The 15,645-nt window shown below is 42.0% G+C and overlaps 1 protein-coding gene across 6 annotated transcripts in view; it reads right to left on the bottom strand.

The window, feature by feature from the left end:
- FOXP1 (forkhead box P1) overlaps positions 1–15,645 on the bottom strand; it is a 391,683-nt gene that overhangs the window by 226,851 nt on the left and 149,187 nt on the right. For all 6 annotated transcript variants that reach the window (XM_069811850.1, XM_069811852.1, XM_069811849.1 and 3 more), the window contains exon 3: positions 691–756. The gene's annotated coding sequence lies outside the window, so the exon portion shown is untranslated. The remainder of the gene's footprint in view (positions 1–690; positions 757–15,645) is intronic.

The raw sequence follows: 15,645 nt of genomic DNA, 5'->3' as shown, positions 1-15,645 counted from the left end.
TAATTTAGAAGCACGGGACTTTCATGTTGCTTTAAATAAAAATCATTTTGCAGAGAGTGATATTTCTTTCCTTTTCACTACGCTCCAAAAGACTAAAAAGCATGTGTTTTAATTTTTGCAGTGATAATAAGCAATCAAATTAACAGCTAAATTCTGCTCTCCTGCTCTGCTCGACACGCTGCTGTAAATCCAGGAGTGTCTCAGCCTGGGACAAAGCAGCGCTGAAGCTGACTTGACCATTCCCCAAGGATTTGCCCCAGTAAGGTGACCTCACCACGGGGCTGTGCCGCTGCAGCTCCCAGCCCAGCACCCATGGATGCTGGGCCATGGACTTGGCCATGTGGCCACTAAGACCAGCCAGAGCAGGGTCTTCCCATTCGCACACAGGCTCTGTCCAGTTACCAAACAGCCTTCTCGGAACATGGCTGAAAGCGAGAAAGTGCATCTTTGTGGCCTTGCTCCTAAAATGCAACTGGACACCTAAACCATTGGCTTCTCAGGGAAAAGGAGGGTTTAAGGCACAGCGGTGGCTCCAAAAGCTTAGCTCCAAGCCCAACGCTGCAATCTTTATCCATATTGCCAGAAGAGCCTTTACTTGTGCAACTAAGGCACACTCCTGGGGTCTGCAGGATCAGATCCTTCCTTCAGACATGCTTCAGAAACTGTGTGCAAAACAGTATCTGTATTTACCTTCTTCAGTTGCTCCTGTAAAGCAATCTTCAGTTACAGCCACCCAAAAAGGTCACTCTTCTTACCCTGCAGAGAAAGAAGGTAACACACGTGACTGCTGGGTCAGCGTCAGCAACAACATCCCAAGCATTTTCATTGGCACCACATTTGCACATACAAACATAAATAAAGCAACAAATGAATCTAATCGTGTTTAATGGTGAATGACTTTCAGAGAGAGTTAATAAAAACAATCAAGTCACAGGACTGCTGCTTATCAGTACCAGCCAGTGTGAGGCTCTTCAGTTTAGCACGAAGAACTTGGTCTTTGGGAGAAAAAAAAAGGGGGGGGGGGGGGGGGAGAAACATGGAGATGAGACATCTTTGTTCTCTAGCATAAACTTTCTTAATCTTGATGTCTATCAATCTATATTCAGTTTGAATAATAGATGAGTTCAGTCCTTTGTTTCAGAAATCTGACTATTGTCTGAATGGGTTCTCCTTACTTAAGGCATTTTAAGACCATTTGTAACCACTGCTATTTTAGCTTCTGGATCCTTTCTTTTTTCTCATCGTTTTCCATAGAGACACAGTCCTAGACGAGATTTAAAACTAGCTGCATCTTCCTAATTCAAAAAGTTGTTTACTGTCTTGGGATATCTTCTCGTTAAGCACTACCAAGAACACACCAAGTATGCCAAGGTGGTACAAGCAGTGGGTATTAAAAAGAGAAATAATTAAAGTGTATCTTTATAAAAAGTAGGAGGGAGAAAAACAGCACATGTAGGGTTTTTTTACCCTGTATATTACTGCATCTTGTATACTCTCTCTTATGCAAAAGAGTATGTAATCTTTTAAGAAACATGACAATCTGCCACTTTCTGTTCATGTAATTGGGATCAACATATGGTACAAGAGAAAAGAAAAACATTTGTTTATTAATTTAGATCAAGTTACTAACTCAAACCACTAACAGCATTCGGAATTAATTCCACATCAATTGACCAAACACCTTAACAGAGTAAAATTATAACATAATTTCACTGAAACGTTGATCATCTGCTGCAGGGGTGCAGAATAATATGTAATAAAGACAGAAAGAAATACGCAATAATTGGGTGACACAGATGACATCATACGAAACGGAAAGTCAGTGACACGTGGATGTGTAAGACAGAGCTACGTGAAACTCCGTTTCATAAAATTCACACAGTGATGTGGAGTTTTGGGGGTGTTTGTGAAACTCATCAAACGGTAAGTTATGCTATTTACATCAGTAGGTGAAGCTTTCTACTGAAGCAGTAAAATACCAACCTCTGGGAAAAATCAGAATCTTCATTAAGGTCTTTCAAAGGAAAATGTACTCATTTGCCATTTATTTTGGAAGGAAAAATATTTTCACAATGAGAATGAGGCATTACTTCTTTACCATTGAAACCCAATTATTTTTAGCCAGAAAAAAAAGGTTACCTCGAGATGAAATGAGTATTGGTTTTATCTGTTGCTCATTGGCATTTCATTTTATTTCATTTTTATTTTGTTTTTTATGTTTTGAGTGAGAAGCTTTTCAGTTCTTGTAATGTGGTACCGGAAGATGAGGGGCCAAAATTTGTACATGTTTGCGGTATAAGAAGCCCTATGTACTTTGCTGGAGTACATGTATAAGGCACTCCTGATTTCTGCACTGCAAAGGACATAACACTACTCCATCATAATAGGTCAGGTCTCACCTTCCTGAGAGTATGTAAAACAATACATCTTTTATGTAAAATACATGACCTTTGACATACGATGTGCTCTTAGATTAGCAACAATAAAGGCTTTTATCCTGCTTTGCTGCAGGGGTTATCTTGGATTTGACACTTTAAACCTCTCTTCATATTTATCTGGTTTACAAATTTTCTGGGTATTTGGCAGTCAGATCCTTATTTTGGCAGTATTTTGCAAGCAGACTTCATTTCTACCCTGAGTCTTCATGATAGCGAATGAACCATCTTAAAATGTACTTTTTAAGGAAACTGCTGAAAATTACAGGTTTGCATAAAATGTGCACACAATACCTCTTTTGGCAGTGCCGTAAAAGGCAGGTAACATTTTCTAAACACATTTGTCATATATGAACTGAACACGCTCCAAGGAAACCCAGTAACACTGGCCCACCATTAGCTGGTGGGAGACCAACGCTGCTACTGAGAGCAACACAAGTGAAGTAAGGGCTGAGGAGGATTTCAGCTCTTCTCACAAATAACTCCCTGACTGAAATCTGGACTGCTTTCATTTCTGGTTATTTAAGTCTTGCTACATGCTACCTGGCTTTCAAAAATTTGGATAATATACCACTGAAGTTAAAATGAGCAGCAGAGACAGCTGTTCCCACCTGTGAAAATTTCTCATTAATAGTCTAAAAGTCAAGTATCTCAAAACGTAGAAACACAAATACAGACTTTCCTCCTGAAAATGTTTATATGGGTGAGAGAATTGATGTAGGCAACACACATTCCTTCCATCATGCTGTCTTTAAGATAAACACAAAGTACCATCAACACTCTAAGTGTGCATGTGGAGCAAACAAAGAAAAAATCCCATCCTACCAAAGCAAGACACTTCACTCATGTTTTCCCCCCAAGGAGATGATTAAAATAGAAAACCAAACCACAAACAAAAATCCACTTTGCGAGCAGCAGTGGTCCTACTGTCTCATGAGTGGAGGGAAGATCTCCAAGCACCTATGTCCCCTCAGCTCAACTGGCATCCCACACGGGGAACGGTCCGTGCAAAACTACGTGCCCTGCTCAGATTTTACCAGATCCTCCTGAAAACATGAGGTTTGTTCGCCGACTGCCTCAGTTTACTCACCAGCAAGATGGGTAAATGCTTTTGAAACACATTTTGAAAACCTTGGATACAAAGATGCTTTTAAAAAATAGCTGTTTTCAGCAGGATTTTGGAAAGACAAGTGGGAATAATCTTAAAAAGATCATGACCTGAGCCAGTGCCATACCCTTTTCAGTTGACTTTAAGAGAAAAGTCCCCTTATTGCTCAGGATCGGGTCCCACCTATTCACCTGGTACCAAGGGCCCAGACAAGAATATCAGAGGCTTTGCCATTATACCTGCTGTCGGGCTGGACCTTGTAACTCTTTTCATCCCACAACACTTATTCGACTTAGCGGTCTCCTCCTTCAGGGCAGGGAGGTCATTTCGGGGAGGCTGCAGGGTGGAGCCCTATCTCCAAGTGATTACTGCAAAGCCAAATTTAACTAATAATATAAAGACTGTGCAGAAATAGAGAGCATTGCAGAATGAAAATCTACTTAAAACAGTAACATTTTTACTAAAATCTAAATGAGAAGAGCTTTGGGTATAGCCAAAAATAGGTTAACAAAGACCCAGATCCCACACAAACTGGCTGTAAGTAATTTTACACAGGAAAGTAGAACACCAGTTGAGCTGCACCCCTGCTTAGAATTATGGGCATACATTTTTTTTGCCAGTGTCCCAGCCTTGCGAAGCCCACAATTCATTATCAGGAACCTAAAGTAGCAAAGGTATCTCCCCTTCACTACCTAGAAAGCACACTTTTTATTAACAACAACAAAAAAAAAAAGCGCACATGCACACACACAATAGCACAAGAAAAAATTCTCTGAAATTTGATTTCTATTCATTTTTCTTATGTAAGACCAGCTGAAATATATTCAATGTGTCTGATTAAAATATTTACTACAAGACTTCCTGAAAGCTTTAAAATATCAAACTTGATCATCAAAATAAGCATTTCTGTGCAGTAATTTCTTCTAAACAAAGTGAACCATAACCAGCTAATACAGCTGTTTCCTTCCCTTCAAAACTCCCTGAGTCACATTCAACTGCATACAGGCTGAAATATGTCCTATTATTCTCATAATTATTATTTTCTTGTCCTGTGCGGGAAAAGATGCAGTCAATGATTTTGCCAACTGTACATTTGTAAGGGGGGGGGGGGGGGGGGACCAAAAAAAAAAAAAAAAAAAAGTTTTTCATTTGGTATTTGGCTAATCCCAAAAATACAGGATGTACACTGATCATGAAGAGCAACATCTGGTATCAGGCAGGCTTGTGGGCCCAATCCTGCACACAGGTTACTCTTCTCACCCGGTGCACTCAGTTGGGTTACTTGCACTAATACACACAAATCATATGTAGAATTGCTTTGAGGATGGTCAGTAACTGTCTGTTCAGTTTTGTTGTACCTATTTTATCTTATTTTTAAAGAGGTATCCAGCAACCCAAAAAAATCTATTAAACTAAATATCTTAAGTAATCTGAGGGAGAAATATTTTTTCTGACCATTATCAAGGTGGCTACTTTTTATCGTGCAGCGTATATTAAATCTCAGGAGGCACGGTAGAGGAGATTTTTCTATACCAGGAGTCATTATCACCTCCTCAGAAAGTGAAATGCAGGTGAACAGTAAAACTGCGAGGGACCAAGTGCACTTCTTCCACCTCGCTTTGAAGAGGGGGAAATGGATTTGGTACAGGCCAAAACACAGGGATATTAATGCTCGCTACCTTGCTGCTTCTCGGTGGAAGGAGGTAACAAATCATACTGTATTTTCATTTTCAGTCATTAGCAGGCTGTTCAGAATCTCTGGCTGGTGCTTATTATTTATTCTAAACAGAAATATAAAATAAAACTAAACAACAGCACGAGGACAAAGCTACGCACGGCACACTCTCCGTTTCAAAATAATATTACCTTTCAAGTCCACCGTAACCTTGGAAAAGAATCACTCGATGTGCGCCAACGCTACGAAACTAATCACAATCCATTCCTCCCCCGCTTTTTAATAGCTCTTATAGGAAATATGGGTACAGTTAATAGACAAGTTAAGAACAGCTCGCTTCCAATACGGAATTTGAACCGCGACTCCAAGACCTGCATCTTTTAATGATGGATTGGTTATTTGCCTCACACGAGTCACTTTGCATAACAGAGCTGGCCCTCATTGAATTCACCAGACGTAAAGACCATCACGCGTTCCCAGAAAGTATCAGACCTGTCAAATGCCCCATCAGACGATGAGAGGCCATCTCTCTGACGCTGAGAGCCAGGAGATCAAACGCTGCCGCCTGTTTGGCGCTCGCCACCTCTTCCCCCTTCCCTAAAACGACGCTCCCTGCCTCAGCGCCAGCCTTAACCGCTTTATGCCTGCGCCGCACCTCTCCTCGGGAAACTTGGCCTCCCCGAACCCAAGTCGCGGGAGGAGCACCCCCCCGTCCCCCGCTCCCCCAGCACCCTGGAGCGAGGGCTGCAGGTGCGGGGCCGCCGGGATGGCCGCCGGGCCAGCCCCACCGCCCCGCACCGGCTACTTCTCCGGACTCGCGGCGGGTCCGCCCGGCACAGCCAGGGTCCCGCGGGGAGCCCGCCGGTTCCCCCTCAACTCGCGAACGTCCGTTTCCACACGCACACCCCCCCACCCCCCCCATTCCACACGCACACCCCCTCGCACACCCCCCATTCCACACACACACACACCCCCTCGCACGCACCGTTCCACACACAGACACCCCCCCCACACCACTTCCACACACACCACCGCCCCGCCAGCGCCGCGACCCGCGCCGCTCTTCCCGCCCGCTTCACCGCCACCTCGGCTCCAGGCGGCCCCCGCCGCGGGCGCCCAGGCCGCGCCAGCCCCCCCCCGCCGCCGCCGCCCGCCGAGCCCGCCCGCCCGCCTCCCCTCAGCGGGGGCAGCGGCGGCGGCGGCGGCGGCCGGGACTCCTGGCTCTTACCTGACAGGCGAGCGGTACTCTTGGTCACGGTCATGTGAAAATATTTCCGAGGTATCCTTTAACAGCCTTTAAATATTGAAGCCTAAAAACAATATTTGCTGTTTTACCTTTGAAGCTTGAACAAAAGCTTTGTTTTAGCATTTACCTCGGTGTGCAATAAGAGTTAATAATCAAATCCGTCCCAACCCCCACAAATGTTAAACAAAAAGATAAAAGAAATGCAAATAGCTATTGTCATGGAAAGTTAAAGTACCTGTCTGTATTTTTAAGTGAAAACTATTATCTCTATCAATCAAAATTTAAGAATACAATAGCACTAATCACACAAGGTGCTTTGACTGAGGTACTTTTCCTCATAAAAAGTTTTTTTTCCCCCCTTTTTTTTTTTAACCGGTGCATAAAAGTAATACACTTACAATTAGATACGGTATTTGTAATTTTGTTATTAAAAACCCTCAGCAGTCTTATTGTTAATAAATGCCTCTGAGTCTGTAGGCTGATTTGTACCCAAGACCAAAGTCCCTACATATTTTAATAAGGTTGGTGAAATTTTATTCAGATTCTCACACTTTCCAACATGTGGTGGAACAGCACACTCTTCTGTTTGAGAGGAGTTACTCAAACGAAGGAAATAGTTAATTGGTAACCAAAACTACTACTTCTGGCCTCGCTGCACATTTTCCACATTTCTCCAAACGCTGTCTGTACCACAACTGCCTGCTTTGAAGACGTGCCCTTTGTCATCTTTTCTTTAATTTTTGATACCAGTTCCCCCTCGTCGGACTCTGACGTTCTCCTGATACAGCCTACATTACACACACAGGATACATACATTGTGCAGGCACACCGCGTGGATTTTCTCGAAAGTCATTTTTAAAACTAATTTGTCCAGGCTGAATCAGAAACCGAGCTGCGCAGTTAATAAGTGCAAGAGCGAGCGACAGTAATTACGCCTATACTAGAAGAAAGAGCCCGAGATTAAAATACCTATAAGTAAATAGTTAAGCCAGGATGCCATTATGCAAACTCTGCTCTCAGGGAGGGATGTCTCCCACACTGAGGAGCAATAAGACTGTCATTTTTTCCCCCTGCAATATCAGGTTTCCTTACTCTACAGTTCTGGTACTCTGCATCATGGCTAACATCTCTAGTGTGCTATTAATATCAATGAAGAGACGATTCAATTTCCACATAAGAAAAACCTTCCTATTACAGCGCAGACATTCTAGTGAGGACCCTTGCGAAGGAAACAATAAAGACCAGAGGGTTGGTGGGTTGTTTTTTTTTTTCCCCCCTCCTCCCTTTTTTTTTTTTTTTGCTGCTGCTTTTGCAGTTCTGCGTTGCACACTGTTTGAAAGCTTTTAGCTAACAATGGAAGCATTATCTTCAGGATAGTTACAAAACAGGATTTGTTAGTACAAAGAATAATAACACCGAACTCATTCCCCCCCCCCCCCGCCCCCCCGCAAATACCTGTCTATTGCAATACGCATTTAGTACTTTATTCAGAAGTATATTCCAGAAACACCTGTATTCTTGATCTAATTCCCTGCAACAAACTCCCTCAGCGGACCAGGTTTGCTTAAGGAAGTTTGGACGAGTAAAAACAAACCAACCAACCAAACATTTTGTGCATTTATAAAATGGAACAGAAACAAAAGTATCTTATTCAACCCGAGTGCAAACTTACCCATTAATGAGGCAGAAAAAGGCTTAGAGCTGTACAGTAATTCCCAACCAACTGCAGAAAGTTGAGAGTTTGAAAACACTAAAGCACTTTTGACTATCCAGCCTTTCTGTGCTTCAACACTGGCTGCAGTGTAAGGAAGGACTGAAGGTATGTGGTCTAAACACAACAAAAGCCACTGCCTTACTGTAGATTAAATATGCAGGAAGAGGCCCCTTTGCATAAACACAAACACTCAGCAAATGAGTAACTGGCTCAAATCAGACGCCTGCTGTGCATTCTACCTGTCCTGATCTCTGACAAGCTACACAGCTTGTTTAAGGGGATAGGAGCTACAAAATCAAATCGAATCATAGCGCTAAACGCTTTGCTCTTATAATAGTAAATAACAACAGCACCAACAACTCAACGCCAAACGTTCATTTCTAATCTAAGCATTGCTCTGGCAAAGAGCTGAATCGTGTGCTATGCCCGCTTTGGCTCAGCCACCCATCTTGCCAGAGCAGAAGAAACACAACCAAACACCACCTGTAAAATTCATTTTCATTAACTGTGCTGAAATCCAATACGTTCCTGGCCCAGTCTTTTCTTAACGAGGATTTTAAATTAATACAGAGACTTTTGGTTGAGTTGACAGATTAAATCTGAATTTGCTTTTACTGTCCCTGTTTTGTTTACTACATAGAAGACATTCCACACCCACACCTATTTTAGCGGTTCTGAATCACTGCATAATGCGCACCTATTTACTAGTTTATTTGGGGAAAAGGAAGAAATTTCTGAAGTTTCCCTTAAAAACATTATTTTCTAAATACTACTGTCATAAAACTACCCCTCCAAACTATATTTACTTCAAAAACCAACTAAATTAGAGACTCTGATAACCACCAAGCACCTCTAAGCATTTATTATTATAATTGAATATACGTAATTATATACTGTGATTTACTCTTGCTTCTAGAAAAATAAATTATTTTTCAGTCTCGTTTATCCTTCCATTCCAGAAATAGAACGAAGCAACACAATTTTAAAGCAATTGGAATTCACCAGTGTCCCTTCCTAACTTAAGGAGTCAAATCACATTGACCTCTTATTGTAAGTCCTAGCTACATGTTGGTTTTGGTAATTTAATTATTTTTTAATAACTTGCAGTATTAAATGATTGCTATTGAAACACAAATATGATTATACTCCTCTGCCTTACTCTCTTGTGCTCCAGACTACAGCGTAGCATGGACGACATGACTGCGTCCGGCACCGAAATTTCATTCTGAAAGAGCACTTACATGCAGGCAGACACAGGGAAGCTTTGGGCTTTCAAAGATGCAACACATATTTACTGGATTCTCAAGCATGTGTCACAGATTATTTCAAAGGATACCGGATATAACTCACAGTTTTAATGCGGATCGAGCGTGTTCAGTTCCACTGAGCACTCGTACAGTATGGAGGGAGTTTCTACTTTTCCTCGGATAAACTCACCACGTCAAAGCACAATAAAATCGCTAACATGAGCTAGTCAAGCCTAACAGGATAAAAATCCTCCATGAAAGAATCCTGCAAGACATTTTAGAGCCCCTGTATCATTCACCATTTTTACATTGAAATGACCTTCCAAATAAGGTGTCAGATAATACGGTTCACATAGATGATAGTGATCTAACCTTGATGCAAATAAACCATAGAACAAAATTTAATCAGTATATCACTGTGTAAAAGCCTTTGTCCATCCCAATGGAGCTTCTAATGACTGTTTTGGCAGTTCTGGCTGGTAGTTATGCCTCCCTGCTCATATATATCTCATACTGGTTGAGCAAGCTAATGGAACTGCTGTTAGTGGAATCCAATATTAATACCCTGCATCGTGCAAAACTGGATGCAACTGAATATATTATACAATTACAGGTAGTATCTAATTCCGTAGGTATTAGATACTGGGCTCTAAATTAATATTTTAATAGAGAAAGTGAAATAAATACTACATTTCAGGTAAGATATCTGTGAACTCTGGATCTGCCAGCCTTCCTGCTGTAAGCCTACTCTATACTTGCACAGAACAGACATAGGACCCTGACAAAAATTGGCAGGCAAGCTTTAGATGCTGAGTGACACATACTGATGCACAGAGTCAAAGATGTCATCTTCATGCAAGCTCCACTAGTTATGAGCTTGAGAAAAAAATGAAACAAAAAAAAACCAACCACAAAACAAAACAAAAAAAAGGGGGGAGGGGGGCGGGTGAGAGTGGAGCGAGACCTCCAGAAAATAAACAGGGTGTACAGTTTCAAAGGCTACAGACACAGACATTTCATTGTTCAAGCCAATTATCAGTGGAAAATAATAACAACAGATGGATTCAGAGTCACTGACTTTTCATATGCACTTCATCTCTGCACAACAGATGATGAAATGCGAGAGCTATCTCGGAAAGGCAAAACATCTTTCAGTAAAAGAACTCTATACTCCAGATGGGGACCTTCTAAGGCAGCTGATTATCTTCTTATAATGTTGTAAGATAGACTTACTAAAACATTTCAAGAACTGATCAGATAGGATGAGCACAATGGCATCATTATGAGGAGTAAGTTGCTTCAGCCTCAGACTTGCAACTAGTCAGAGATTTCAGTAGGGTCAGAGCTGCTCGTTCCCCATTTTCGCATCAAGTACCAGTTCCAAAAAAAGGGCCCGAAGCTGCTGCTCGCAGCCTGGGCAAAACAGGGGGTTGGCTTTGCCCGGAGAGGGGATGCAGGCGCAGGGTCCCCAATAAAAGTCCTGCCGCTGCGAGAGGGGCGAGCCCGCTCGCCTTCTGCAAGCATGCCGTTTCACACGGGGACAAAGGCAGAGGACAAAACCTATTTACAAGCACGACTGTTTCCACTATAATTGCTAGATGTAAAGGGACCTTGTCATCCAGGGGCCTGCAGCGATGTAAATGAGGAGCAACCTCAGCTGAGTCAATGGAGTTACACCCACGAAAACTGGTGTGAGGCACAAATAAGACATAAATTCTTTCTTACAAAGCCTTTACAAAAACTCATCTTTTTATGGGAAATAAAAATTTGCTTTCAAAGGGAAATAACAAATACATGTAAATTTTGGTGGTTCTGGTGATAAGCAGTTCCAACAAATGTCACAAACACCCAGTGAAGAACCACCTACCTAGCACAACCTTCTCCCACTCAACCTGAATACCACAAAGTATGTGTTTTTGATCACATGAATCAGGTACACCACAATCTCAAAACTTTAAAAAAAAAAAAGTAGTGGAAAAGTTAGCTCATTAATCTTTAAGACAACATTTCTTTAATGGAAGAATACTACATAAGTAGCACATTAAAACAAACTGGTTGCCATTTCCACAGTTTCTTCTCCAAAACACTGCAATGAAAATTTAAAAAACACGCTCTGTAAATCAATATCACATACTGAAGGGTAGCAATACACAACACACACACTGAACTTGCACTTACTGCTAATTTATTTCACAAGTTACAAAATATTTCTTAAGTAGAGGGCTGTTGGCTTCACAAACGCAAAGGGGAGAGATGAGTTTGCGGGCACAAAGCACAGCATTTCCCCTCTTTGTGAAGTACTTTGTCAAAAGTAAATTCACAGGGGAACATACGAGCAAAGAGTAAATTTTGCCCAGGGCAAAATTCTGCAACTGCTTTAAGAAGCAAACAAGAACACAAAAGATGTGTAATACAACCATCTGGCTCTATTCATGCTATATCAATAATCCCCAAAATTTATCCCCACCCCCTTAATCAACCCACACTGATGCCACAAAACCAAATGGCATCACTTATGCTTCCTGCCCATCACATTTTGAAATGATATTTAATATGCATACAGTACATATTTGCATGTTAATCAATTTCTTTAAGAAAAAAAATATTTTTGCTTCTTAAGCTATTAGTTCTGCTTTTGCTACTTATTCACACTGGGATCTCTAAAACCACCAAGAAAGTCCTTGTGGTAAAGATACTCTCATATCGACACAGCGTCTCAGGTATCAGGATAACGTACCGGTCAAAATTTCAATCTCTTCTTCTCTCTAGTTTTGTGTCACAGTGTGAAAATAGCAGAGGGTGAATAATAATGTGCCAGCAAAATTAGCTGTTCAAGAAACATGGGTAAGCAATCCGTTTTGAACTCGAGGTTGGATGCATTTCTAAGCATCGCCCTATTCGGGATGCAGGGAAGCAATTACGCGGAGGGGAAGCGGGATACTCTACATGTCTTTTCCATCTAGGATTTTGAATATTTGCACCAATTATTTCAGGCTGACCCCCATCCAGGAGCCGGCCTGCTCGTGAAAGAGGAGGAGAATGGGATGCTCCTGGCCATGCACGAAGGACAAGCCTCCGATGCGCGTTGGCTGCACAGCCACCAAGCCTGTGGTGGAAGACCACTCCGGGATGGACAGACAGAAAGACAGCCATGTGAAGTGACCAAAAGGGCGGCTCCACAATTGTTTGGGGTTGGCTTCGTTCTTGAGGGAAAATCACCCGCGTAACCATCATGATTCATACCGCGAGCGTGCGATGTGAAACCGGTACCAAAAACAACACTTCAAAGATGGTCTCTCTCCAGCGCTTTGGCGACCGACGGCCACGGCCCCGGGTGCTGACTCAGAGCTCTTATTCTTAATCGACTTTTCTGCAACAACATACCCCAGCCCAAACCCTGCATCTACCCATGGCCATGTCTGGCTGGCTGGCACCTTCTCCGTGCCAGGGAGCTGCCTGGGGGGGATGCACGCCATGGCATGGATGGTGCCGCACGGCCAGCAGCGCTTCTTGCCCTCCTATAGCATGAACATATGGTTGTTACATAGGGAAGAAGAAATACAAGCCCCGAGCACTCATGGCATAGGTGGAAATGTTTTGCAACTATTTTCTTTGGAAATAAGCATATGTATAGTGGTTATGTCTGGTCCTACATCCAGACTACCAACCTGAGATCACAAACACTTTGTTAATTTTTTTTTTTAAAATCCATTTTTGGATTGCTTCTGCTGTTTCTATGGCTTGACTTGTACGGCTTCTTTGTAAGAATTGAAAACAGGTCTCCCACAAACACAGGAATGGGCGAATGGTTTAGAGAGCTAATCCACACCTGGGCTACGTAAAAGGGGCTCATATTTTCCAAACAGAAACACAACCCCTTTTATATATGAACCAGATTTGGATCCAAATGCTAAACCCTTCACCACATCCTACGTGGGGCTCTGCAACAGTCAAGGGGAGCGGCGGTGGGTGGCGGCTGTGCCCGCGCTTCTGCGGGAGCACGGGCTCCATCCTGATGGCGAGCCACGGACGAGGAGTCGTCGTGACCTTGGACTTGGGCGCGAATGGCAGACCCGTCCTCAGTTACACCACGGCTAACGTAGGGTAATCCCCATTCCGCGCACGCCTCTTACAGAAGAATCTGGCCCTGTCTCGTTACTCTTGTTAGAAAAATGAAGGCTGTGACAGAAAATAGCTGAGAACTACATCTTGCCGATGCCAAAATACAATAATAACATGTTCAAAGATTTAATTTAGAAGACTACAAAGTCTAGCTCATACATCATAACACCTTGAAATAACACTTTAAGGTCAAATCCTGTGCATTTTTGGAAACCACCAAAACATAATGAAGTTTTACTTAAACACAGCATTTACATTTATAACGCATTTCAGATTCTTCAAGTAAGCTAGACCACATGCTAGGAAAATGTACTTCCCACAACATACAAATTAAGTCATATACAGCCTTCCCTCCGCAGGCTGAACGGCCACCGGCACAAATGGAAGTCCTGTGTACGGATCAAAGGCAGCATGTGGACCTCAGAATATGATGATTTTTTTTTTATTTTGTTTTTAATTGGCAAAACATCAAATCCCACTAGTAGTTTATTTTTGTTGCCTTCCTTGCCCCTTTTCTACCTCTCCCACTTATTTCACAACGGAACATTTTTAAACCACTAGAAATCTTTGTGGCAAAGATGATGTCATACTGACACAAGATCAGGTGTGAGGTATGGTATGAATAAATACTTATCCGCAACCACATTTAATTTTCAATGGTTGGGCATCAAGAGACAAAGAAGTTCTTATGCAGACATATTAACTGAGGATTTAATTTTAAATGGTCTGCATTTAAAAGAGCAGGAACAACGCACAGCACAAGCCTAGAAGTAAAAAAAAAAAAAGAAAACACAAAAACCCAAAACCCCTTGCACCTTCCTTCTTGGTTTTGGGAAAGCAATGCACAGCTCTAAAACTTACTGCTCTTCACAGTAATAAATATATGGTGCTTGATTACTTCGTCTTCTAAGTCACCGACACCATGCAGGATAATTGTACTTTATGCACTGCTAATAAAAACTCCCCCTATGAAAATAAATATGTATTTTACAGTAATCAAGCAGGAACTAATTCTGTACTTTTTCACAAGTAGCCATTTACTTTGGCACTGAATGGTAATGTGTAGTAGAGAACGCAGTATAAGCTTTAACCCAAGAAAAATTAGACTTGAAAATTAATACACAGTGAAAGACAAATTTAAAGCAGCCTTCTTGTGTTCTGACATAAGAATATAAAAATGACACGAGCAACTAAAGATTAGTTTACATACTTTTCAATCACAGCTGCTGCTCAGTAACCACAATACCTTTAAAATGACATTCTACCGAAACAGATACAGTTTGGCTGCAACAGCGGCTAGATACAGTTAATGTGAAATTAAAAGGGCATTTTTTATTTACACACATCATACAGCACTGAGCCCCAGCACAATTACAATGGGAAGATTTTTAGCATGATTAATTTAGAAATAATCTAGTGATAAATAGAGTGCATTGCAAGTGATTCTGCCAAGCAAATTTTTATCATCAGCCTTAGATGTCAAAACACAGTTTCAGGGACAGAGAAAGAACGAGTCACATCTTCTTGGTTAATATTTAATTGGGTGCTAAAGATTCCTCCTAAGGACCTCTGAACCATCACTGACAGCCCCACAAGATGTCCCTATCTATGAAACAGATACCAGCCCTTTCTGTATAAACTAAAATAACACTAAATTTAATCAAACCATTCAATTACTAAATCACCTCAGTGGACATTGCAGCCCAAGCCCTGTTTAATTACATAATTTTAAAAATATTTGCACACTGCAACCACTAAGATTGGCTCTGAGGTTTCATAATACACACTTAACACTTGAGTTGGAGAACAAATTTATTTAATAAATGCAGAGCTAAGTGCAATAATGCCACTCCACTCAAACTGCAAAATCACTTAGCATATCCTGCGAGAAAAAGCAAATAAACTTTTTCCCCGTTTAAATGCATGTCACTGCTACCGCTGGCTCTGGCAGGAGCCACCTCCTTTCTGCCTGCACTTGTGCATTTGCCTGAGCCTGGGAAGGGGGTGGGAAAACCAGGGTCCCCCTCCCGTGGCGCAGAGCATCCCTCCGCTCAGCCTGCACGCTGGAACCCTGGTCTCCCTCTCCTCACCCTCTGCC

The sequence above is a fragment of the Haliaeetus albicilla genome, chromosome 24, assembly GCF_947461875.1.
Source record: "Haliaeetus albicilla chromosome 24, bHalAlb1.1, whole genome shotgun sequence".
NCBI lineage: Eukaryota > Metazoa > Chordata > Aves > Accipitriformes > Accipitridae > Haliaeetus > Haliaeetus albicilla.
The sequence above is the reverse complement of the archived record's forward strand: the minus strand, read 5'-3'. Positions and strand labels throughout refer to the sequence as shown.